This window comes from Myodes glareolus, chromosome 4 (genome assembly GCF_982192425.1).
Source record: "Myodes glareolus chromosome 4, mMyoGla1.1, whole genome shotgun sequence".
Lineage (NCBI taxonomy): Eukaryota > Metazoa > Chordata > Mammalia > Rodentia > Cricetidae > Myodes > Myodes glareolus.
Window position 1 is genome coordinate 33,227,336 of NC_142029.1, and position 26,456 is coordinate 33,253,791.

Below are 26,456 nucleotides of genomic sequence, written 5' to 3' on the forward strand. Positions count from 1 at the left end.
CCCAAGAACATGCTAAAAGAAATACCAGAGGATTTAAAACCCATGTCAGGAATCAGAGACCAAGATATAAATCACTTATCAAAATAGCACATTTCAGGGCTGGATAGATGGCTCAATGGTTAGGAGCATAGGCTGTTCTGACAGAGAACCTGAGTCTGACTCCCAGCACCCATATCAAGAGGCTCACAACTGCCTCTCTGATGTGGGAGAATTGTCTGTATTCTGTCAATCATATTTTAATAAAACGCTGATTGGCCAGGCAGGCAGTATAGGCAGGAAAGCCAGACAGGAAGAGGGGTGGAGCAAAGAGACTGGGAGTATTCTGGGAAGCAGGAAGCTCCCTCTGCCATTCCTACCCAGATCACCGAAGAAGCAACATGTGAGCTGACAGCTGAAAAAGGTACCAAGCCATGTGGCTAATGTAGATAAGGATAATGGGGTAATATATGTTATAAGAGCAAATAAGTAGCCAGAGCTAAGGACCAATCAGTTTATAATCTTATGGAGTCCCGTGTGTGATTTTCTTTGGGATTTGTTGGCTGTGGGGTACTGGGCGGAACAGATACCCCAACAAGCCAGCCCATCATGGTACACCTCTCAATTCAGTTCCAAAGGATTTGACATCCTTGTCTGGGCTTTGTGGACACATGGACTCACATCAAACTCCCATATACAAGCAAATAAAAATAAAATCTTTTAAAAATGCTATATTACCTAATGTCCAGAAAGTCCTTTGGACAAAGCAAAGACTTCCTGAGTTTGTGCGAGAGATCAGAAAGATAGCTCAGTTCTAGTAAATAATCGAGAACCTGAGAGTCAGAACATTTGGCATCAGGTGGGCATTGGGACATGAGGATATCTGGTACCTTCTGTTGATGAGTCAGCCATGTCAAATATGTTGTGTAATTGAAAGCTTTGTATACTTTTTATTGTGCATAAATTTTCTGAATAGTGAGGAGAGAAATGATCTGCAGAGACTTTGAAACAGTTTTGTTGTTGTTGTTGTTGTTGTTTTACTGCCCTGGATATGTGAAGTTCCTGGGTAAGAACTTGTAAAGCAAAATCATAAAAGATAAGCTTCTTAGGACTGGGGTTAAATAGGCTGGATAGAGCTGGGAACTCAGGGCTGTCCCTAGACTTTAGACTATGTGTGGTCACATTCAAATTCAGAATTAGATTGGTACAGTAATAGATGGAAACTTGCGTGTCCACTTGCTTGCTTTACTTTTGCTCTGCTCAGTATTTCCACTCATACAGTCCAGGACCACCTACCTAGGAAATGGTGCAGCCCACAGTGAACTGGCTGAGTCTTCACATTTCAGTCAACTTAATTCCAACTCCTCCACAGACATGACCACAGGTTGACCCAACGTAGACAATTCCTCACTGAGACACTCTCAACAGGTGGTTCTAGGTCATGTCAAGTTGACAATTAAAACTAGCTATCACAGGGGCTAGAGAGATGGATGGTTCAGGGTTAAGAGTACCTGATGCTCTTCCAGAGGAGCCGAGTTTGGTTCCCAACACCCACATCAGGCAGTTCACAACCATGGGGACTCCAGGGGATTCAAAGCCCTCTTCAGGCCTCCACAGCACTGCTTGCAAATGGGGCATATAAATGAACTCAAGCACATTCACATAAGATAGATTAGTAATTTTTTAAAGCTAGCCATCATAACCTCTAAGGAAAGAAGAGGAGAAGCTACAATGGAGCAGGATAAAGTGGCCACCACAAATGGGAGTATTAGCTCCAAACATTGACTTTGGGGGAGGGGCTTGTAGAAGGCTCTGGATCATCATCTCCTCCCTTGGTGTCATATTCAACAGACTTTTCTTACAGAATCCAGCTGAATTCCCTGTATAAGAAAGGATATTTATTATTATGTTAAATTACATGATGGGGCTGAGGAGTCCAGCAATAGCTGACTGGGCTCTGGAGAGCCAGAGAACCTGGTAGCTACTAAATCGATGCCTCAGCAGCCTCAAAGCCTTGTTGGAAGTCTGGGAAAGACCAAGGTATTCAGTTCCTGTTGGAAGGCTGAAGAAGAAGCTGCTGGCAGCAGAGGATGGCACCAGCTGCAGATGCCCTCTCTCAGAGACAAGCAAGGGATGGTGAGCAACAATCTTTACACCATGCTGATCACTTAGAAGGTACTATGTGCTTTGGGAGTAAGTCCTCACCGCTCAATTAATCCTCTCTGAAAATGCCTTCTGAATTCTGTTAAGTTAACAACAGCAAACCATCACACTGACCTAGCCAGGGGCTGTGCGCCATAGTTGCCTGACATCTTTATATGACTGGGAAACTAATTTTCATATTAATGTAACATAACCAAAAGAGGTCTGTGTCCCCTCTTGATCCAATTGGATAATAAGATATGCATATTCCTTGTTCTGTTTACCTTCTGCCCCTGAAGATGCTGTGGCCCTCTAGGAGGAAGAAGCCACAGGTAGCGGGAATCAGATGCCATGAATGACTGTGTGGTGGGAAGTCACCTTCCAGCTCTGAACATCTGCACCAGACTCTTTTGGATGTATGTTAAGATGTGGGGCTGAGAAGCCTTTGGAGCCACTAATGCAGGGAGGAAGCAGACCGTGAAGGACTTCCTTCATTCTCACTTTTAACTTTGGAGGAAAAGAGCCCTGGAAACTGAACATCCCACACACATAAAGATACAGGCGCATCGATTAGCCATTCATTCCCTGGTCCTCTGGGTCAGGAAAACATCCACATCTTCACCCTCGCCACATTGGCTGATGCAAAGACAAGAGGACAGAAGACTTCACACAGGAAAAGTCCAGAAACATCTTGAACCTTCTTAATGAGCAGCTCTCAGTTGGGCTGGGGAGGATGTATTCCTGGGAAGCCAGATTGCCTGCCCCTTGTAGAAAAAAGCCTGGGTAGAAGGCATCCTACTGAACAATGTCCAGTTTTCCACTACACGAGTGTTTTAAGGCTTCATGTTTTGACTTATCTAATCTAAAGTGCAATACGTTTAATTTGTCTTTATTGACTTGAATAAAAATGAACTTTAGATAGACGAGTGTCTAGCAGAGCGAATAGGGTGGCATTCTTTGTAGTCACGTTGGTTTTGCAAAAGTGTACTGGAGGCAAACTGCCTAAGCATTTACTTGTTTAACCTCCATACTCTGTAGAGTCCAAAAGTGACTGCTCTCGTACCGTACCACCTCCTTTTGGCACAGCCTCTACAGAGCACTCCAGGTCAGGGGCACCTGCCAAGGCCAGCACCAGCTGTGTGTGTTCAGGTGTGTGCTGTGGCCTCTCATCACAGCTGCTTGCAAGGCCCAGGGAAGAGCAGCTGCCTGCCTTTTTCTTGCTAATTTCTCTTCCCCACTGAGCTACACAGGGGAGAATAATTGCCTTTACTCTAAGCTCTGACATTCCCACATCCCAGCACCTGCTCTACCACTGTCCTCCCAACAGGAAGACAATTTCTGCCACCCTCGGTGACTTCTTCATAGCCAACCTGCTGGTTAGAGAAACACTTTTCAAAGAGGCAGTTGGAATACGAATGTGGACAGAGCGTTTTGGAAGGCTGATCATCATTTTTCCCTTGTGAGACAGAAACTACGGGTGGGAACTTGGTAGGATGGCTGGGCAAAGAGCCTCAGCCTCAACAATGCCCCCAGCCCTATCAGCAGAAACAAATAGAAAAAGCCCAAACACCACAGGGAAAAGAGGAAGCTGAGCATGATCATCTAATGAAACCGTGTTATTTAGGAGACACTCTGAAGAAACCCAGAGTTAGCCTGTGCCTGATAGAAAGCTAGAATCAATTGACTCGGGATGTGCATTCATATTCCAAATTTTAAATTTGATTCTATAACAGTTATTCATATGGCAAGGTCGAAGGACCAGTGATGGAAAGACAGGATAACCTGAGACTGTAAGCACCTCCCTGCCAGGAACCCGCCAGGAACAAGAACAGGAACATCTCTCACAACCCCTGTTTATCACCCCTCAAAGGGCCAACTCTTAACACTTCATTAAGATTGTAACACTTCCTAAATTTTAAAAAATTTTCTGTACTGTGAAAGCAACCTTAGATTTATTTATATTTGCAAAAAAAGAATAATATATAGATGAATGCGTGTTAATAAACTCAAATCTGAATGACGGTATTTTATGTTTTTAGATACTTTATTATTACAAAGTCTTTTAATACATATTTTTATTTCTTAGTCATTAAAGAAATAAATGTGGAACATATTAGATACACAGAGGTGTGTTCTCTTCAGTGACTCCAAATCAAGCTGGCAATGGAGATCAACTATCACAGGAGGAACTAGACTTTAGATGTCCTTAGATGTTGTCCGACTTTTCTGTCCTGCCAGCCAGCTCCCAAATAACTACACAGAGACTCATTATTAAATATACATGCTCAGTAGACAGCTTGGGCTTCTTACTAGCTAGCTCTTACATCTTAAACAAACCCGTATTTCTTATCTATATTCTACCCCGTGGCAGTACCTTTCTTCAGCCCAGCATGTTCATCCACATTCGTCTTGCTTCCTCCTGAGTCTCCTGGCAACTCCACCCTCCTTTCCAGTGTGCTCTCAGTCTGACTTTCCCAGCTAACTTCTTCCTGCCTAGCTATTGGCAGGTTAGCTTTTCATTAAACCAATGAGAGTAACACATTTTCGCAGTATACTAAAAGATTGTTTCACAACACTTTGACCGTCTCGTAGAGCTCTCTTTTGCTTCCTGGGAGTCCTGGTTCCTACAGGCAAGAGCTAGGAGTCTTGCCTGTTGGGATGAGGCACCCTCTGTGGAGCAGCCTGAAGAACTGCTGGGCTTCACTCTGTTGTGGGTCCGCAAGTTCCCTGCTGTCTTCACCTATTTCGCAGGTGTTCTGCTCTGCCTGAGACAGAGTCTGCTGAAGAAAGAGCTGAGGAGAAAGTTGAAGTCGGAAGGGAAGAAACAGGGCTCTGCACTATGTGACAGGGTCTTTGCTTATATTTAAGATTCATTTTATTTTCAATTATGTGTTTGTGTTTGGGTGGCACATGTGTGCACAGTTACCTGCAGAGGCCAGAAGATGGCAACAGATAGCTCAGGATTGGATTTACAGGTCGATGTGGACTTTCCAAAGTGAATGCTAAGAACTAAACGTGGGTCTTCTGCAAGAGCAGCAAGTTCTCTCAACTTCTTATCTAGTGAGCTATTGCTACAGCCCCTATATACTTTAAATATTATGCTTCATACCATGGAAAATCTCAGACAGACACAAAATGAGAGACTTTAGGATGAGAAATCCCATGTAGTCATTTAGCACACGAGACACATGGCTGCTGTTCAATATGGTGTCATGACCTCTGCTGCTCCGTGAAGATGTGTATTCTCCTCCCTGTTGAGCAGGGTTGAAGTCCTTGATCACTGCCTAAAGGCACCATGCTAGTGGTTCATGGCAGACAAAATGGTAGTTCTGACTTTAAGCTTTATGCTGCTTCTAAGAAAGCTTTACAATATTTTAAGTAAATCTGTGGTCATTTTTTTTTAAAAATTGGTTATATGCTTATTTGCCCTAAATATGTCTGAACTTTTATTACATAGGAGAGAAAACATTCAACAAGCCTTTTTTTTGTCTTCTGGACTCTATGATGCACTGCATGGAACATGATTCCTTGGTCTGTATTTAAAAAAAAAAAAGAAACAGCTCTCAGATTTAGTTGTGGAATGCTGACTTCCGGTGATGACATGACTGTTGCACACGTTGAGTCACTGCAGCTGTAGCTGTCTACACAAGACCGTCACACAATCCAGAATCAAGGCAGTCAAAATTCCAGCATGGATGGGGTGGGGATAGGGTTGAGGCCCCACCCTAGAGAAGTTGGTATTGGCTGTAGATGACTGGTGATCCAGGAAAGTCACTCTCCGTTAGGGATGTGGTCACTGGTAAGTGCTCATGTCCCAGTGCATGGCCTCACATATGAGCAGCACTGTGTGGACTCAGGGGATTACTAATAACAATTTGAAAGATTGGTCTGAGGAGCTGATTCAAGGGTTAGGGCTCTTTTGGAGGACCTGGGTTCAATTCCCATCTCTCACATGGCAGTCAATCCTACTTCGAGGGCATTGACACCCTCTTCTAAACCCCATGGGCACTGTACACATGTGATATATATGCAAACATACAGCAGGTAAAACACTCATACACATGAAATAAATATAAATATCTTATATATATAAGATATATATTTATAAAATAAAATATGCACCAATATATTGGTATATATCAATAATATATTCAAACAAAGCTCTCTTTTTAATTTATTTATTTTTATTATTTCATGTTCATTGGTGTTTTGCCTACATGTGTATGCCTGCATGAGGATGTCAGATCTTGGAGTTACAGACAGTTGTGAGCTGCTATGTGGGTTCTGAGATTTGAACCAAGGTCCTCTGGAAGAGCAGTCAGTGCTTTTTAACCACTGAGCCATTTCTCCAGCCCCCAGAGCAATACTCCTTAATGCAGTTGTGTTTAGGAATTAATGCTAAGGATAAAATCAGACATGCATGTTAAGATGCTTATAAATGGGCTGGAGAGATGGCTCTGTGGGTAATGTCTGGTGTACAAGTGTAAGGATTTGAGTTCAAATAGCCAGAACCACAAAGCCTGATGTTGCAGAACATTCTTGTAACGCCAGTGTTCATACAATGAAATAGAAGCTATCTTAGAAAGTTTTGCTTTCTATTGCTGTGATGAACACTGTTACTAAAAGCCACTTGGAAAGGAAAGAGTTTATTTGACTTACATATTCCAATCATAGTCCATCCCTGAGGGAAGTCAGTGCAGGAACTCAAGCAGGGCAGCAACTTGGAGGCAGAAACTAAAGCTGGAGCCACGGGGGAATTCTGCTTACTGGCTTAATTGGCCTACTTTCTTATACAGCCCAATACCATCTGACCAAGGGTGGCACTACCCACAGTGAACTGCCCTCCTCCATCAATCACTAATTAGGGAAATGTTCCATAGAGTTGCCCATAAGCCAATCTAATGGAGGCAGTTCCTCAGCTGAGATTCCCTCTTACCAGATAAGTCAAATTTGTGTCAAGCTGGCAAATCCAACCAGCATAGAAGCAGAGACAGGTGATTCACCCTAAAGTTTGCAGTACAGCTTTCCTGGAATAAACCCCAGTAAACAACAAAAGGTTGTGCCTCAAACAAGGTCGAAGGTCAGGACCGCCATCTGAGGTTGCCCTCTGACTTCCACATGTGCACCATGACACTATCATGCCCCACACACATATGCACATTGTTCACACATATGCATACATATACACACCTACACAAACACACACACACATATACACACATACACATATCTACATATGCAGACAAACATACACACACATACACCCCATACACACATATACACACAAGCACACATACACATACATACATACACACACATACACAGATACACACATACACACACATACAAACATATACATATATACACAAACACACACATACACACACAGACACACACACATAAAGGCTTTAAAAATTTATATAGAGAGGCTCAGCAGCACTAATGGGGCAAAATAATAATGTATAATAACAGAAACAATATAATAGTACAAGAAAGTGTACATTATAATTATTTTATATTTTATCAACTATTACAAAAATATTATTCTATATTAATAGAAACAAATGTTTATCAGTAGGGGATTATTTAAACAATGTGTGATTTAAGCCAGTCTTGTGGGACAAGATCATAAAGCTACACTATGGAACCCCATAATAAAAGTACATTATAGAGTAGATATGTGATGTGTGTTTAAGTGAAGAATAAAAAGCTCTTTCTGAAACACGAAGCACAGGATAGCACACTTCACATTTTCTGTAGGTGGCAGAACATGACTCCCAGTGAGCACAGTACTGTGCATCCTTGGTGGGGGAGGCTGGAGGTGTCATCTTTCTCTTCTTTATAATGATAGCAATCGCACGGGTTTGCTTCCTTATGATTCATTATTCAGTGCATTTACTGAGAAGCCAGCACATAGTAAACACTGTTCTAGACCCTTGGGACATAGCACTGGGAAAGCCCACTGTCTTCAAAGCATTTCTTCTTATTGCAGGGAAGAGAGAGAAGAAAGAACATCAGTGCAAACCAAATATGGTTCGGGATAGTATGCACCTATCATAGAAGTATCATAGTATTCGTAGAAGAAATGATTGTTGTCTATACAGTGTGATGAATGGGATATGGGGGGCATCACTGCTGCCTCCTTCCCTTCTTGCTCCAGATTCATCATGTTGTATGGCAGAGTAGGGCTTGATAAATTTTACTAAATGGTTTTAAGAAATATACTCTACCCAGTGAACTTCTTGTCCAGCCTGCCATGCTGGGAGCAGGCTGCAAGACTTCCCCACCTGGGTTCTCATCTCTTGGATCCAGAGAAAGATTATCTATCTACCTTCTTTTACCACACATGTGCTTCTGCCCAGTTCCAAGGCTGTGCACTGGATACTCTCTCATCTGCTTCAGTCACATTCTAGTCTTGCTTTGGGGAGCACTTTCAAGTTTCTCCCTGTAACAGCTGCAAATCAAAACATGCCTATCGCTGACAAGCGTGTTCTCACTGGGTGACCTTCTTTGTTTCCTCCTTTTAGTATGTGCTTCTTAGGATTCTGCTCTTGTCAGTGCTTCATGACTCTTTGTCCCAGGGAAAGAAAGAGATTACAGAGAGAGGATGTGGTAAGTTACGCAGGAGAAGGAAGATAACTGAGTGTCCTCCCATACATCATGTCAGCTGTTGACTAAAATGCTCTCCTCTGCCCTGTGCCCAGCGCTAAGGGCAAATGAGATCTTTAAGAATGACAATGACGTTTATCATGTAAAGGACAAATGAATGTATGTGCAGTAATTGCTGCCCATCTTCACAGATGAAGGACGTAACAGGAGATTCGACTGCTTCAAACAGCAGTGAAGGATTAGCACATACATAGACCAGTATAAAAAATGACCATGATAAACTTAAAATATGATTAATGAACGTAGAGTAATGGATATTGCTATGTACAGGATCTCACTATATAGCCCCAACTTGAGCTCACATTGTTCAGTCAAGTGCTGAATGAAGCTGGATAGCTCTGCTCCCAGGATGGCTAGAGTTGAGATCTTCTCAGTATACCCCACTGTGTGAGTGTGCGTATATGTATATGCATGCCTGCATGCATGCGTGCGTGCGTGCATGCGTGTGTGTGTGTGTGTGTGTGTGTGTGTGTGTGTGTGTGTGTCCTGGCTGGTTGCTCCATTTTTTGTCTGATGGTACGTGCTCTCTTATTTTGCACGTACCCAGGAAAGACTATCTTCACCATATTTCTCTAATAGTTGTCACCACTAACACTATATTTCAATCTTATGGTAAACTCAATTAGATTTAGCATTCCAGTGGAATGGAAACATGCATCTGATAGTGTTCGTGGGGGTGTTTTCAGAGAAACTTAACCGAGGATGGAAGATTCACCATTGATGTGTACAGTGATGTCCTATTGCTGGACTGGGTCCTGGACTTAGTGAGAAGAAGGCAGCGTGCTGAGCACCAGAGTTCATCACTCTTGGCTTCCTGACTGTGGACAGGATGTGATCAGCTGCCTCAACTTCCTGCTGTCATCCTTGCCCTGCCTGAATGGACTGTGTCCTCTTCAACCCTTCTCTCTTAAGTTGCTTCTCTTCAGGTGTTTGGTAACTAAGATAGCTACCCAATTCAGAGTCTCCTTTGATCTTTTACTTCAAATTTCTGAGAGCCTGGTTTACTTGCTTCATCTTTGCAAGACAGGGTCCTTGCTCCCCAGTAGCTTACCGGATTTATGGAGGGTTGCTTTGGGAGGTTTGCATTCCCCTGAGTGTCTTCTGTAAGGTGGTTACCAGCTTCCTTGCTTTCCACTCACTCTTCATGGTGGGACAGACACGGAGAGCTCTGTTTAATGCCCACACTTTCAAGTTCAAGCTTCCTTCTTCATGAGGCATTTTGCCTTCTCCTCTTTCATTTCAGAGAACTAAGTCAGATCAGCGCCTCAACCTCAGCATGCTATCTAACTGGATCCTGTGAGGATGGAAAATGAGGAAATGGACACTCAGGGCTAAAGTCACAAATTAAACAGATTGTAAAGCCTGGCCCGTGATCTCAGCTTCAGTCGTGCTCCAGCCAAGAAAGTTCCAGCTGCATCATCACAGAACAGCTCTTCTGAGCGTGCGGAGGCAATTTGGAGCCTCCAGATGTCTCCGGCTGAGCTCAAGAAGTGGATTCATCTTCTGTAGATTGGATTCAGTAAAGAAAATGCCAGAAAAATGCTAGTGCCATCCTAAGATTTGGGGTGATTTTAGCAGCTGAGCTTGATGACCTAAGTGCTTATCTGTTACTGTTCTAGGGCCTCTTTAAAGACACTGAATTGGCCACTACCACTTTAAGCACTAAATACCTTTTCAATCCAACAGCAGAGCAGACTGGACTAACCATGTTACTCTAGCCTGAAGCACATGTTCCCGATTCTTTTCAATATTCACTTTGCAACCCTGTTTTTAACAGTCTGGCAGCAGGTAGGATACAGCTTTATAGGCAGTCCTTTCATTTTATGGAGCCTTCCATCTGAAATATTAGAGAGCTGGGATTAGCGATTTCACAGACACGATTTCCATCATTCATAAATCTTTTATCTTAAAATTGAAAGCATTATCTTTAAATGTGTTCCACAAATCTTCCGTGGGAATAGAAGGTCCTTTATGCACTCTATTTGAGGTGACTGGATGTAGGAGTCTTTATGAAGTTGTTGGACCATTAACTCTAGATTTTGATTTTTTTCTTCATTAAAGTAAAAATGATGCAATGAATGTTTCGAAAGTGTGATAGGGAAACTGGTGTCACCAAGGTAGTCCAGGTCTCCCGGCAGACTCCTAACTATTTAAAAGCCAAAAATATGAAGGGTGTGCCAAATGAGGAGTGCTTTAATTTTTATTTACATTCTGCTTTCGGGGTGGCTGTGATGACAGCCTCACCAAGACGGGTGATCGGTAAAGAAGGTGTCCCGTCAGCAGATCCCTCCAGGGCTCTGATTCAATCTTTGAGTTATGAGATGAGGACAAAATGAACTATTTTTCAAGCTTGTAAATACGTGACAAATGGCAGTGCAGGAACTATTGATTCCAATCATGATGATACAATGCTTCATAGTCAAGCCCGACTCTGCCGTTACAGATGGCATGCAAGCTGAGCAGCGAACCCCTGCCTGACAGGTTTCCAACTGCATCCGCCTCTGCGAAGATTCCTGGCCACGTTTACCTCCAACCCAAGTAAATTCTAAAAGAGAAATGGACTTCATTTTATTTTTACAGTAAAAGAATGTTGTTGAGTGACTGTCAATACAGAACAAAACAGAGAAGCAGAAGCCTTCCAAGATCCCAATGCTTGTGTGCTCATTCATCTACTTTTTAGTTTCCTCATCATGTAACAGATATCATTGCAAAATACCTTTCAGGCGTATGAAGCTTGAAAGAGTAGATGATCTGTAGGTACTGTCTAGTTCACGGACAGATCCTACTGAAACGTATCTGAAGACAAAAAGCTAAGGAGGGTAGAATTTGAGACAGGTCAGTGTTGATGCACTCCTGCTTTGAGCAAGTAGATGCTGTTAATTGGGGGAGAACCCCCTCACATGACAGGTGTTCACATGGAAAGATATATTCTCTTCTTTTCCTTAAAGAATTTTAAAACTATTTATGTTTTTATTTTTATTATGTGTATGAGTGGTTTGTCCACATGAATGCACCTGTACCATGTGAGTGTGAATGCCTGGTGCCCGTGGAGGTCAGAAAAAGACATTGGATCTCCCTGGAGTTGGTGGGAAAGGTTGCTGTGAGCCACCCTGTGGGTTTTGGGAATTAAAGCAGGGTCCTCTGCAAGATCAGCAAGTGTTCTTAACTGTTGAATCATTGCTCCAGCCCCAAGACACTCTCTCTTAACCTGCTCACGGGTGTCCTATGCCTTCCCTGTGGATAGAAAACATCACCAAATCCTAACTACAAACCTGGTGAGATACGCCTTGGGAGAACACAGGTTGGTTTGAGCTTGCAGAAGCTGTGAGAAGGCTGCATCATACGACAGTGTCCTGGCCATGGAGAGTCCTCTATCCAGCTTATCCTTGGGTTGCCAAGGAATAGGTTATGAGGGCCATTATGTAGAATGCTGCATGCTGGTGTGTTATTGGCCCCCTTCCCCACTGCTCACTCAAACAGGCCATCTAGATGCCACAGTGGCATAGAGAGTAGTGCCAACTTTTCAGAAGACAAAATAAATAGAGTGTGGTGGGGAAAGGCAGGAGAGGGAGGGAGGCCCTTTCGATTGCCCTGTGGCTTCCTCTATAGAGACATAACTAGTATGGAAATGGGCAAGGCAGAATGACATTCTTAGCGTGAGACCCTGGGCTCCAGCCCTTCCTCGCGCTGCTCATCCCAATCAAATTGTGATAAGCTATTAGACAAGAAAGGAGAGCAGAGATTTATAAGGATCCACTAGCCCTTTATTATAGAGTCAGGCTTCTATAAAAGGTGGAATTATCCAGGGTGTGTGTGTGTGTGTGTGTGTGTGTGTGTGTGTGTGTGTGTGTGCACGCGCGAGTGCATGCTTTAGTACATGTGTGTGGCCAGAGAGCAGTGTAGCTCCAACCCTGACCCAGCACATACTGATAATGCCTGCCCTTTACCCAGCCTGCACTCTCCTTGGGTGTTACACACTGAGGGGGCTGGGGTATCATGGCTGGGAGCTCATCTGGCCCCAGCTCTCACCTAGTCAGATCACAAAGAACCCAGCCTTGCCCAGATAAGCCAGGCACATCGACTATTTCCCTGGTAAATTTTTCTCAGGCTGGAATCCATTTTTAGCAGCTTCACTTGGTTGATCAATGGCTTCTATTCAATGTGGATATTGACTGAGGAAACCGGCTCAGAATGCCAGATGCAGTTCAAACTACACAGCTCTCCAGGACCCACAGATAAAGGTGGGATCTCAGCCTCCATCCTATTTAAAGAGCTCTGCCTAGCTTCTTCTTCTGGAGTAAAGCATTGTTTCTTCACAACTTAATTGTGAAGAGCAAAAGATACTTTTAAAAATATTCATGTTTTATTGGATGTGGTAGCCAGCTTGGACTACATAGAAAAAATACATCCGAAAGAACAGTATATAGATGCATATGCATACATGCATATATTAAAATTGTTCCCAGCCTTTTTATTTGTGAGTGTATATGTGAATGGACACACACGTGCGTGCCTGTGCTTACATGCAGGCACACACACACACACACACACACACACTCATCAGTCATCAAGTGAATGTGGCAGTCTGAGGATAACTTGTGGGAATCAGTTCTCTCTTTCCTCCACACTCACGTTATAGGCTTGACAGCAAATATTTTTATCTCCTCAATCATGTTTCTGCCCTTCAACATATATTTTAAATACTTTGTTTTTTTAAAACGCCTTTTGTACAAAATATCCAGCAGTTTTTATATTGTACTAAAATATAATATGTGCCCCACATGCTCTATATTCATTTTTTTGTTTCCCATGACACGTTATGGGTTCTATGCTACTATCCTCTAGGAAGAATTATTGTTCATCTTTGTCCACCCTCTTGAAAGTATGAATGGGCAGGGCTGGGCTCTAGTGAAGATATAAACCAATGATTATTTGCTGAATGAATGATGGGCCATAATTACTTGCTGTTTAAGACTCATGATGCACTGGCTTTTTCTTTGGTCACATCTGTCTGAGGAGGTAGATAGCACTCCCAACTCCATGATGCAGATTAGAAAATTAAGGCCAGGAAGGGTGAGTAAGAGCTAGAAGGATATGATCCAGGAGTTTACTCATAGAATCTATTTTACAGCCTGAGTTCCTGCTGTAATATAATATATAATGTGTTGTCAGAGGCTGTTAGTTCATTCCTGGCTGATCAGCCCCCAAATAATCACACAGAAACTGTATTAATTGCAATACTGTTTCGATAATAGCTTAAGCATATTTCTGGCTAACTCTTTTTTTAAATTTATTTTTCCATTCAAAAATCTCCACTTCCTCCTCTCCTCCCATTTCCCTCCTGCTTCCTCACTTACCCTCCTCCAGTCCACTCCAGTCTTAAGAGAGGGCAGGGTACCCTGCACTGTAGGAAGTCCAAGGTCCTTCCCCCTCCACCTAGGCCTAGGAAGGTGTGCATCCAAACAGACTAGGATCCCAAAAAGCCAGTACAAGCAGTAGAAACAGGTCTCAGTGCCATTATCAATGTCTTCTCAGTCATCCCCCATTGTCAGTCACGCTCATAGAGTCTGGTTTGATCACATGCTCGTTTAGTCCGAGTCCAGCTGGATTTGGTAAGCTCCCATTAGATCAGGCACACTGTCTCAGTGGGTAGACCAACCCCTTGCAGTCCTGACTTCCTTGTTCATCTTCTCCCTCTTTCTGCTCTTCAACTGGACCTTGGAAACTCAGTCCAGTGCTCTGATGTGGGTCTCTGTCTCTATCTTCATCCATCGCCAGACGAAGGTTCTATGGTAATATTCGAGATATTCATCAGTGTGGTTATGGGACAAGGCCAGTTCAGGCACCTCTCCTCTGCTGCCCAAGGACCTGGAATCCCTTCTAGAGCCAAGTCTCTCGCCAACCCTAAAATGGCCCCCTTAATTAAGATATCTTCTTCCCTGCTCCTATATCCACCCTTCCTGGAAATAGAAAACACTGTCCTGAGTGAGATAATCCAGACCCACCCAAAAAGATGAATATGGCACTCACTCATTAGTGGACTCTAGCCATAAACAAAGGACATTGAATCTATAATTCACAAGCCTAGAGAAGCCAAATAATGAGGTGAACCCAAAGAAAAACATTTATAAATTTTCCTGGAAATTGGAAGCAGACAAGATTCCCTGGCAAAAGTTGGGAGCATGGAGGTGGGGGTGGGGGTGGGTGGGGGGGAAAGGGAAAGGGGGAGAGAGAAGGGAAAAGGGAAGGACTGGCTAACTCTTATATCCCAAATTAACCTATCTCCATTAGTCTGTGTATAGCTACATGTCTGTGGCTTACGGGGTAAAGTTCCATTCCTGTTGTCTGTCTCAGGCAGAGCTACATGGCTTCTCCTGACTCTGCCTTCTTTCTCATATCATTCAGTTTAGTTTTCCCTGCCTAGCTCTATTCTACCCTATTGAAGGCTAAAGTGGTTTCTTTATTCATTTACCAATAAAAGCAACAGACAGAAGGACTTCCCACACCATTTCCTCTTTTCTGTTTAAATAAAAAGGAAGGTTTTAACTTTAACATAGTAAAAATTACATATAAAAACAATTATCAAGCAATAATTACAGTTGCAATATTTATATCAAACTTTATCTTTTATCATAACTAAGGAAAACCATAATGTTAACAATCTATTCTTCAACACCATCAAAGACTCCAGAAGGATATAATATTACCTAATTAAACAGGAAGTGCATTGTAAGCAACTTCCAAAACTCTAGAATTGACATGAGACACATCTGCTTCTGGCGGCACCAATTACTTCAAGAGGATGACAGGCATTGAAGAGGCTCCTTATGGAGTTTGCCAGCCATTTGGGCAAGAAACAGATTTTTCCTGGACTGCTTGATGTCATGCTGTATGAACTGGATATGCAGGACCCACAGAAAAATAACTGCTGAAGTTGCCTAAAGAAGGTGAGACAATCCTTTGGGGTTCCTGCTTCATGGAAGAGTCTGCCCGATATTCTGCAGGACACAGAAGACGTGACTGACAAGCTGCCAATATAGCTGGAGCTGTCATTGAAATTTCCTGCTTCATGGAAAAGTCTACCGGGTACTATGGGCCAGTAGGCTGAAGATAGGTGCCTGCAATGTTACAGAAGAACTTTGGGTGACTGTCTAGGTAGCAAGATGTCTCTTGTTCTTGGCTACTCATCCCCAAAATAATCACACAGAAACTATACTACTTGCAATACTGTTTAAACAATAGCTTACGTGTATTTCTGGCTAACTCTTATATCCTAAACTAACTCATCTCCATCAATCTGTGTATTGCCACATGGCTGTGGCTCACCGGGTAAAGTTCTGTCCCTGGTGTCTGTCTCTGGAAGGGCTACATGTTCTCTTTACTCCACCTTCTTTCTGCCAGCATTCAGTTAGTTTTCCCTGCCTAGCTCTATGCTACCTTATCACAGGCTAAGGCAGTTTCCTTATTCAATAACCAATAAAAGCAACACATAGACAGAAGAACTTCCCACACCAATAATCCATACATAATATATAACTATAATATATAAGATGTAATTATATATTATATAATGGTTTATTATAAAATAATAGACAATAATAGAATGATCAATAATATATAATCATATCATACAAGGTACCAATTATAGACAAATACCCAAATTTGCATCTTGTGAACAATGGAAACCACACACTTTCTTTTTCAGGCTATGCGGGAGTTAATCTGCCTCCTGTCCCTATCACTGGGTAAGGAGGGTTATGGAAGTTATTTAGGTCTCTGAAGTAACATGCCACCAGTTATAGAACAAGTCTGGTTATATTGGCTCAAGCATTTTCACAGGTAGAGTGCAGGGTGTAAGCACAGACAGGTGTAACAGATTTCTATCTCCAGCAGTGTGACCTTGTCTATATCACAGAAGCATGGATGTTGCTGTTTTAGTGCACAGATGTTGCCCTAGACAAGATTCTCCCGAGACTGACCTCTCCCTGTCAGGACTGTGGCTTGGAACTAGTGACATACCCTGCTCTCCGTCTTCTCATCTATAATTGGGACAGATAAGTGTCTCCTCACTCACTGGGCTGCCATACAGAGAAGTTAGTAGAAGCATGCAATAACTGAGCACAGTAACTGTTGTGTGTTGCGGGCTGGAGAGACGTTTCCGTTAATTAAGAACAAATAATGATCTTCTAGAGGCCAAAGTTTGGTTCCCATGTCAGGCAGCTCCCAACTGCCTGCACCCCTTGCTCCAGAGGACCATCCTTTTCTGGTCTCCAGGGGATCCCTGCACTCATATTCACAAACAGCCCACAGATATATGCACATAAACACAATTTAACATAAATCATAAGGGTAGCATGATATCAACATATCTAATCTCTTTAGATACCGATTCAAAGTGAAGAAACATTTCTGAAGTGACTTGGGGAACAGAGTGCCCCAAATATAACAGAAACCAAAAGAGCTAATGCTCCTGAACTGTGAGCCGCTGAAAATGGTACATTTTATGTCACACGTACTTTACCTCGGTAAAAAAATGCCTGAGAGTTACAAAGGAGTAGGCAGGGGACACACACACATGAGACTTGCATGTGAGTGTTTTTGTGAAACTCAGTACCATGTACAGCAAATACACAATGATTGTGGATAGGTCTGCATAAAAAGACATCGAAAAAATATATCCAGCATCAGAACTTAAACTGACCGCCACAGTTTCTTATTGACATGGAAATTTCTACACCTGGTATGAAGATGTGTGTTGTTTACTGTTTTAAATTTGAAATCACTGGGACTGGTGAGATGGCTCAGCAGATAAAGGTGCCTGATATCAGGTTGGTGACCTGAGTTCAAACCCCCATACCTACGTGGTTGAAGGAAAGACCTGACTTCTGTAAGTTGTTCTCTGACCTACACCTGTGGGCAAGACATGTGCGTGGGCACCACAGACAAATAAATCAATGTAATATTTTAATCAAAACTGCTGAAAATTTTTAATTAGACCATTTGTATTTGAATGGTAATGATGGCATTTCCTCGTGGTTTGTTATTGTTCTGTGTTGAGGCAGGGGCTCTACACAGTCCAGAATGAGCTTGCTCTTGCTTGGGGCTCCCCCTCACTGATGTTACTGGCATATGCCATGCCCAGATAGCCACACTTTATTAAGAATATTCCTACTGTCTTTACTCTGCTAAGAGCTCAAAGAGGCCTCCGAAACAGTTTTCACTGTGTTTTAAACAAGTGGCCGCAATAAAAGCATACAGTTGTATCAAATTTTTGCAACCGAGGGGTGTTTCTGCATTCTAGGAACAGACATGGGTTTGGAGCCTTTGATTCCTGAGATCTTTGCTAACAGTCTGCTGTGCCTGGCTCCGTGGGCTGGGAAGACGAGAGCTGCTCAGGAGCCCTGGCAGGGACATGCACAGGTGGGCTCTACCCTGTGACTGTAGGGGTCTCGGTTCACATCTCCTACCTGCTTTGCCTTGCTCAGACTGAGCTGTCACTCTCGGTGGCTTTTGACATTCTGAGAGCTCTGAGAGCAGAAGCTGGCCGGAAAGTTCTGACAGTGGCTTGGTGAACACTGTCTCTTCACCTGGGAGACCATGAGACCTGAGAGAGCTTCCAATACTTTGGAGATTACGATCAAGAAATCTTGTGTTGAACGAGCACGGGAAGACACGTGGCGTGCTGACCTTGTATTATACAGAAAGCTCTGGCCATATCCAAGAGCATTGCAGGCCTTAGACAGGAAAGGGGGAATCAGAGCTACTCATGACTGACAGGTATTCAGCGATACCCTGGCCTTTTGCTGAATGTTAAGGTAAGGATCTAGAATGTTGATTCATTGAACGTTGTGATCGAAGCCACACTCCTCGTCGGGTTTACCAGAGGAATTGCCTGTCTGTATTTAAAAGAAACTCAGCCAGCAACTGGAACGATATCTCTGTTGGTAAAATGATTGCCCAGAAAGCCCAGTATCCAACATCCAAACCTCAGCACCCACACAGAGGCCAGCTACACATCTATAACCCCAGCACTGGGGAGAGCGAGACAGGCAGATCCCTGGCGCTTATTGGTCAAATGGTCTAGCCAAATTGGGGATCTCTGGGTGAGTGAAAGACCTTGTCTCAAGAATTAAGGTTGGAGGCCAGTGGGCTGGCTCTGTAGACAGAGGTTCCCAAGTTGAGTCTTAGAACACCCATGGTAAATGAGAAAACTGTTATACTCTTCACACACACACACACACACACACACACACACACACACACACACTACTATCTACATTCTGCTTTCCACAGCCCTGATTTTATAGCTTCCGTCCAGGTGAGGCTCTGCCTCATCTGTGCCCATTCTTCATCCACCTGATCCTGGCAAAGGCCACTGACCTTTGAATTCCAGATTTCAGAGCAGCCACTGCTCGTTCCCATCCCATGTGTCCCCATCTGTCTAGCTGCCACTTGCATTGTCATCTCTTTTAACTGTTGAATTTTAAGAGTGTTATCAGCAACACGTACACGCCTCCCTCCATCCGTCTATTGACTTCACCATTCTCCCAGTCGATTCCTCTCGGAGAACCAAGTCGTGCCCCAACTATTTGGCTTCCACCAGACTTCATGTGCTGTTAAGAAACCTTATGTGGGTCACAGTCTTGGTGACATTGTTCAGAAGATACACAGCAGAGAAAATTGCATGCCAAAATTAACCATCTTTGAGCGTTCTTACAAACCCTCAGGTCCTCTCCACAATATATTCAAGATGGTTATCTGTGACATTTTAATTTAAGGTTTTATGACACCCTTAAGATAAACCAATGTGGGGCTGGAGAGGTGGCTTAGTGGTTAAGAGCACTAATTATTCTTGCAGAGGACCTGGGTTCAAGTCCTAGCACCCATGTGGAGGTTTATTACCATCCCTAACTTCAGTCCCAGGACATCAAATGTTCTTTTTCTGGCATATAGTTCACAGACAGCCATGCAGACAGAACACAATGTAAGAGTGTGTAAAAGTCCTAAAACAGGTGAGAGGCAGGAGACTATCCTCCAATGAAGAAACACTAAAATTGTTTTGTTTTGTTTTTTTTTCCTTATTAAAATATTGCTAGCTGCAGTAAACAGGAATTTTTACGAGGAAGCTTCGCACAAGGAAGCAGAGAGATTCCTCGCGGGAGGGTAGTTTGCATAGATTCTGAAGAGCATGCAGCTATTTCTGACAATGTACTTTTTCAAATGTAGCTCTATCGTGGGTGCCTCTGGTTGGTTAAAAGGGTGCCATGTCTCCATATTAATGAAAGGGAGTAAAATTTCCAATCAGATGAAACTGCTATAAATCCCCAGTTCTAACCGATAGAGTTTTTACACCTTCCTTGATGTGAGGGGGGTTTCCTGAGTCAATGAAAAAAATCTAGCTGCCTCTTAGAAGAGCCGGGAGGGAACAGCACATAAAAGAAAGATGTATTGCGGAGGATAGCAAAGCTATGCAACTTTCCCATTTTTCTCCGATGCACAGGACAGGGCCCCAGTAGGAAGCCCTCTGGGAAGTAATTTACAGCGGGTGAAACTGGGGCTCAGAGAAGTTAATTGAACTTGCCCCGAGTCACACTGCAGATTTGTGATGGGAATGGGATTTGAACCCAGAGCCACTGACTTATGATGTTCACCCTGGGAGAGTCTGAGTTATACAGAATTATTGGGTGTGTTTTACTGTCCAGGCAGCAGACGACCTGGCTGCAAAAGTTGAATTCTACTGGGTCATAATCCACAGCATCTGGATATACTGCGTTCTAACTACTGACTGGCCAAGAGTCATTCTGCTTGGTGGATTAAAAAAAAACTATTTCAAGTACCATTAAATGTTTCTAATCTAAGCTCTATTAAGTTCAGGGTCTGTAGTGATTTTCCTGAAAGCCTGAGTGGAGATTTTTTGTTTTGTTTTGTTTTTGCTGCCTTTGGAGAAAAATATCATGAGTTATGATATCAATAGCACCAATGAGAGACATATCTAAATATGACCACAGTAGGCTTGGTGGCATGCACCTGCAGTCACAAAGCTTTGAATGTTAAGGCAGGAGGACCTTAAACTCCAGGCCAGCTTAGGCTACAGAGCAAAGCCTTGTCTTCAAAAACCAAACCAATCAAGCAACCGAATAATAACCGTGTGTTTGTTTTAAATATGTTGGCAGGAGAGATAACATGGCATTTCACCAGCTCCATCCCTGTGAAAAGCCTATAGATGGCCCAGCTGACAGCTAAGGAAAGAATCAGGAAGCGATTCTCTTCTGGCAGGACCAAGTCCAACCCCACAAGCTCCAAACTATTGCTTTTTGTTCATGTTGACTTGCAGTCATCCCTGGACTTCTAGGTGGCCTGGATCTCTATGACAATCTGATGAGAGGTGGGACACTCACACACCTAAAATGTCACTGTGCTGTTCATCAACAGCTTGACAGAATCTTGAACGACCTGGGAGGTGGACTGAGGGCATACCTGTGGGACATCGTCTATGGTGTTATGAAGGTGAGAAGATCCATTTCTCGAGGATAGAACCGTTCCCAGGGATCCTGGGTGGTTGAAGTGAAGAGAAGGAGTGCAGCTGAGGCAAGCGTCCTTTGCTCTCTAGGACTGACAGTGGATACAATGTGACCGGCTGCCTCAAGCTCCTGCTCCTTGGACTTTCTCATCGATTGTACCTTCATCTGTGAGACAGGAAAAAGAAAATCTTTTCTCCCTTCATTTGCTTTTTTATCACAACATCAGGAAAAGTAACCGAGATGGCTGCATATGATGTCAATAGGCTCTTTCCTGTGAGAACTCCTGTCCAAGTGTCTTTTTATATAAGAGACGTTTTCTCATCTTTTGACAACAACAGGTCATCATCCTACTGAAGCTGTGCTGTTGACCATCTGCATCCTAGAGAACCTCAGATCAGAAAGGAACATATACCGCGTTTTACAAAATTCATCCTGCAGATGAATTTAATGACCCCCTTCTGCGCTGATATCAGCTGTATTCAGACAGGCACTTGAGTATGTCCTTGTTGACAGCCCACAGTTGGCCCAGTTGACTGGTCCTTGAATTGAACCAATGTGAGACTGAGAAGTCCAGCAGCACTGTAGCTAGACAGCACTGTGAGCAAGGCTAGATCACAAGAAGCCAACATGCACTACTCTCCAGAGGAGGAAAAAGAGGGTGCGCTGTAGGGTACTGTTAGAACTGAGAGAAATGAAAAGATTAGTGATGTTGATCCTGTCTTCACTTAATAGTTTCATTGCTTGAATACATGCATGCATGTACATGTGTATACATGTGTGTAAGCCAGAGGTGTCACTATTGAACGAGATATGGTATGATATATTATGATGGTGTGGGAGAATTATCTGTATTCTGTCAATCATGTATTTTAGTAAAACGCTGATTGGCCAGACAGGAAGTATAGGCGGGTCAACCAGACAGGAAGTATAGGTGGGACGATGAGAACAGGAGAAGGGTAGGAAGAAGAAAGTCCCTCCGCCATTCCTGCCCAGACCACCGAAGAGGCAACATGTGAGCTGTTACACTGAGAAAGGTACTGAGCCGTGTGGCTAACATAGATAATGATAATGGATTAATATAAGCTACAAGGACTAATAAGAAGCCTGACCTAATGGGCCAATCCATTTATAATCTTATGGAGTCCTGTGTGTAATTTTCTTTGGGGCTTGCAGGATGTGGGGTACCCGGCGGGACAGATACCCCAACAAGTTGGCCCCTCATGCTACAATATGATATGATACGATACGGTATGGTATGATACAACAGTAACAACATCTTACTGCTCTTTGAGTCGGGGTCTCTTACTGAACCAGTTTGTCTAAACTCGCTGGCCAGTAAGCTCCAGGGACCCACTTGTCTTCACCTTTCTAGTTCTGGGATTGCAGACACATACCATCATACCAAACTTTGTCACATGGGTGCTGGGGATCCAAACTCAGGTCCTTACACTTGCCCAACATGCATTTTATTGACTGAACTATCTATCTTTCCAATCCCATACTTTGAAAACAATTTTTTTTCTTTTAAAACATGTGTTTAGGGACTGTAGATAGAGTGCCTCTTTACAAGTATCCAGGAAGGCCTGAGTTTGAGACCCAGCATTGCATAAACTAGGCCTATTGGTGCATGCCTGTCCCAGCACAGGGAAGGAAGAGTCAGGAGGATCAGAAGTTCAATGTCATTCTCAGCTCTGGGGAGTTCCAAGTCAACCTGGGACAAATGAGACCCTGTCTCAGAGACAGACATAGGGGGAGGGGCAGGGAGAAATATAGATTAAGAATATGGAATTGTGCTAAGATATTACTTATGTTGACCATAAAATTTTGGGCCACTGTCTAAAAGTTAAGAACTGCAACAAGTACCTGACAAACCTTACCCCTAATCCCAGCTCTGGATAAAAGGCTGTATCTGGTCAGCAGAGTGTTCACTAAAATGAAATATTTAAGTACTTCTGATATCTCCCACAAGAAATTACAATATCTGGCAACATGGTGAAATTACCACCTTCATGTATAAAAAATCTGTTCTCCTGAATAGCAGACTCCTCCAAAGTGGGCGGGTGGGAAGGGTGCCTGCTTGTTCTCTGCAGCCCTTCTGCTTTGTGAACGAGTCAGCTTTTGAGCTCTGTCAGCCTCTGGGTTGTGCCTTGTGCTGGGAGAGCAAGTGTAAGACTAGTGGTGCTACTTAGCCTGAGGGTTTGTCAGTGGGGCCTGTCTTAGATTTTGGTTACTTAGGACAACCCAGTCTATTGAAGGAGGTACCATTCCCTAGTCTGGGTCCTGAACTGTTTGAGAGTGAGGAAAGCAAAAGGACTTAGCGAGCAAGCATCTATGTATGCATTTATTCTCTCTCTCTGCTCTTAACTGTGGATATGACTCTTTACATTCCTGCCTCAGCTTCACCAAAATTATGGCCAGTAATTTAAAATTAAAAATCACATAAACCCTTTCCCTCCTTGGTTGCTTTTTGTTGAGTATTCTATCATGCCAACAGAGTGAAACTTGAACACTGTCCATGTGGCTAGTATTTAAAGGTGGATTGAATTTGATCACATCTCTGCAGGAGTCTCCCAGTTCTACTAAATTCACTGTAATAGCCTGTCTTCCTTATTTTGTGCCTTTTTTTTTCAAAATACCAGATTAATTTCTCCAAGGTTAATCACATGTCGCTTACTTTAATTATGCCTTTCTAGTCAGGACAAATGACAGCATTTGACTTCTTGTTGCCTTCCTTTGTATTGTGTGACCAATGAGATTATTAATAAATGCCTTTTCATTATGTACCCAGGCTGTAGGTGCCCACGGGGTATGGGGCAACCTCCTGTATTTTATTCTGGGTGGAGTGTCAGCAAGGGCCTTGCGGATTTGCTAATGAGCTAAATCCGGTTAGTACCACACGCCCTGGATGGTCAAAGAGCTTTTAAATACGTCATTGCTCACAGAGACTCAGCTGGACTCAGGCTGAGAGAGATTAACTTCTCATCCCAATTAGCAAAGAGTCCGACTGTTGCATGCGGCCTGCTTCAGTAGCCCCAAACCCGAGACCCACTGACTGACAACATGAACTACCAGGCAGCTGACAACAAACCCTGGCTTAGAAAATGATGGCCTCAAGAAAGGATTTCTTGTATTATCATTATTTGTTTTGTGTGTGCCTCTGAGGCCAGCATCTCCGTTAATAGGGTGGGCAGCTGGGGGGAGGCAGGGGCTGTCCTGTTTCCCATGTGGGCAACAACTGTGCTTGTGAAACACATTGACGTCTTCCTAGAATAATAGAAAGCAAAGAACCAAGGAGTGGAACTCTGAAAAAGAGCCTCGAATACTTGAACAGACTCCACATTTCAAATCATTCAGTGCCCATGGCATTTTCTATTCAGTGTTTGATTTGCTTTGGATAATAATCATAATGATTGGTAATTATAGACTGTGGCAATTTCTACTCACTAGCTGCATATTAATTAATTTAGCTCTCACAAGGACTCCAGGGTAGTTCCAAATTCTCCAAACAAAACTGGTGGATGACATCTCCCCCATTCTGTGTTTTTATCTCTCTTCCCCTTACTGTCTTTGAGATGAGTTCATGGACTAGATATTCATATTGTGATTTCATGTCTTCATGGAGTGGTTTTATTTTTGTTATGAATACTTACTTTTAAGTGTAGTGTGCACTTGGGGGTATTTGATGCAAAGCTGAAATTAGGCATCTACAAGGAAGCATATAGAAAAATAGGGGATCTTCACAGAGATAAAGACTAGGAGATCTTTTTACAGAAGTAAAGAAAAATTTTTTCTTGAATATTATTTCTAATAAGAAAACATATACAAGATAAAATATTTGTCCCAGAAATCAAGAGTAGAAATGCATATTTTCTTTGCTTCACTGAAGAGTAAAAATGATTCACAAAAATGTTCAATCGTAAAATGTGTTCCATAGTAAAGTAAAAAATACCCTGTTCAGATTCCTGACTGTACTCCATCAAATGCAATGCACCCTGGCCCGTTCATAGGATTCCAGAGGTATTCCTGAACAGAAACCAATGTATCCAACCTAACCACAAATCCATCTAAAAATCAGTAAGGTTCGAAAACAAAAGAAGGAAGGAAGAAGGAAAATTAAAAGCAATTTGTTTTACAAAGAAATACAAACTTCGCAAGCGACAAAGTAGATTCAATTGAGGGAGCTGATAAATGTTTTTGTTTTCTAAAATCTTTTCCTGTTATAGAAAACAAAAATAAGACAGGATTCTACATACATAAATGGTTTCTGAAGATCCAGTTGTGTGTACACAAAGAGAGAGAGAGAGGGAGAGAGAGAAAGGGGCACATGCACATACATGCCTCTGTGCGTGCGCGCACACACACACACACATACAGAAATAGAAATAGGAATGTAGATAGATAGATGATAGATAGATAGATAGATAGAGAGAGAGAGAGATAGATAGAGATATAAATATAGATATATGGGGGCACATGCACACACATGCCTCTGTGCGCGTGCGCACACACACACATACAGAGACAGAAGTAAGAAGATATATATAGAAGGGGCACAAGCACACCCATGCCTGTGTGCAAGCAAACACACAATGGCTTTAAAACGACTCTTCTATCTAGAACAGCCGAAGGCAAAGCTCGCCAGGGTCAAAAGATGACTGTATGTGTAAAGTGTCCACAATGGGCTTTTTCAAGAATGTAATAGCTTCCTTACTCTTTGTGTCTACAGGCAAGCCAGGGAGGCTAAAGCTGGGACACTGGGCAGAGCAACAAAGGATCCACTTGAAAAAGAAATGATGGAAGTCGTGATGAGTATATGTTTGCACATGTGTGGAGAGAAGAGAAGGGAGTAGAGGAATACAAACACCAGTGGGAGGTTTACAAAGAGCCCATTTCCTGAACAAGACATGCTCTTTATTTGGTCCTAAAGCATCCCTTTATCTTGCAGCATTAGCTCACTGGGTTCACCCGACAGAGAGGAAGCCGGTCTCTTCCTTGTGTGTTGGGCTCCGCTCCATAAGCCTGATCTCTTTGACACTGCTCCCCTGGGTGTCACTCTGCCCTGCTTCACCTTCATGCTGCTCCATCATACCTCCACCCTGCCAAACCACTCTCCTGTCTCGGGGTCTCATGGGACTTTGGGAAGGGGAT

At 43.0% G+C, this 26,456-nt stretch overlaps 1 long non-coding RNA gene across 2 annotated transcripts; it reads left to right on the top strand.

Moving 5' to 3' along the window:
- Positions 1-204: 204 nt before the first annotated feature.
- Positions 205-24,091, top strand: LOC125393314 (uncharacterized). Of its 2 annotated transcripts, XR_015737678.1 has the most exons (3): positions 207-400; positions 10,031-11,622; positions 20,961-24,091. It is a non-coding gene; the product is annotated as an uncharacterized LOC125393314 (long non-coding RNA). The 2 variants fall into 2 exon arrangements; XR_007229763.3 differs by lacking the exon at positions 20,961-24,091 and having other exon boundaries at positions 205-400; positions 10,031-11,748.
- Positions 24,092-26,456: the final 2,365 nt, after the last annotated feature.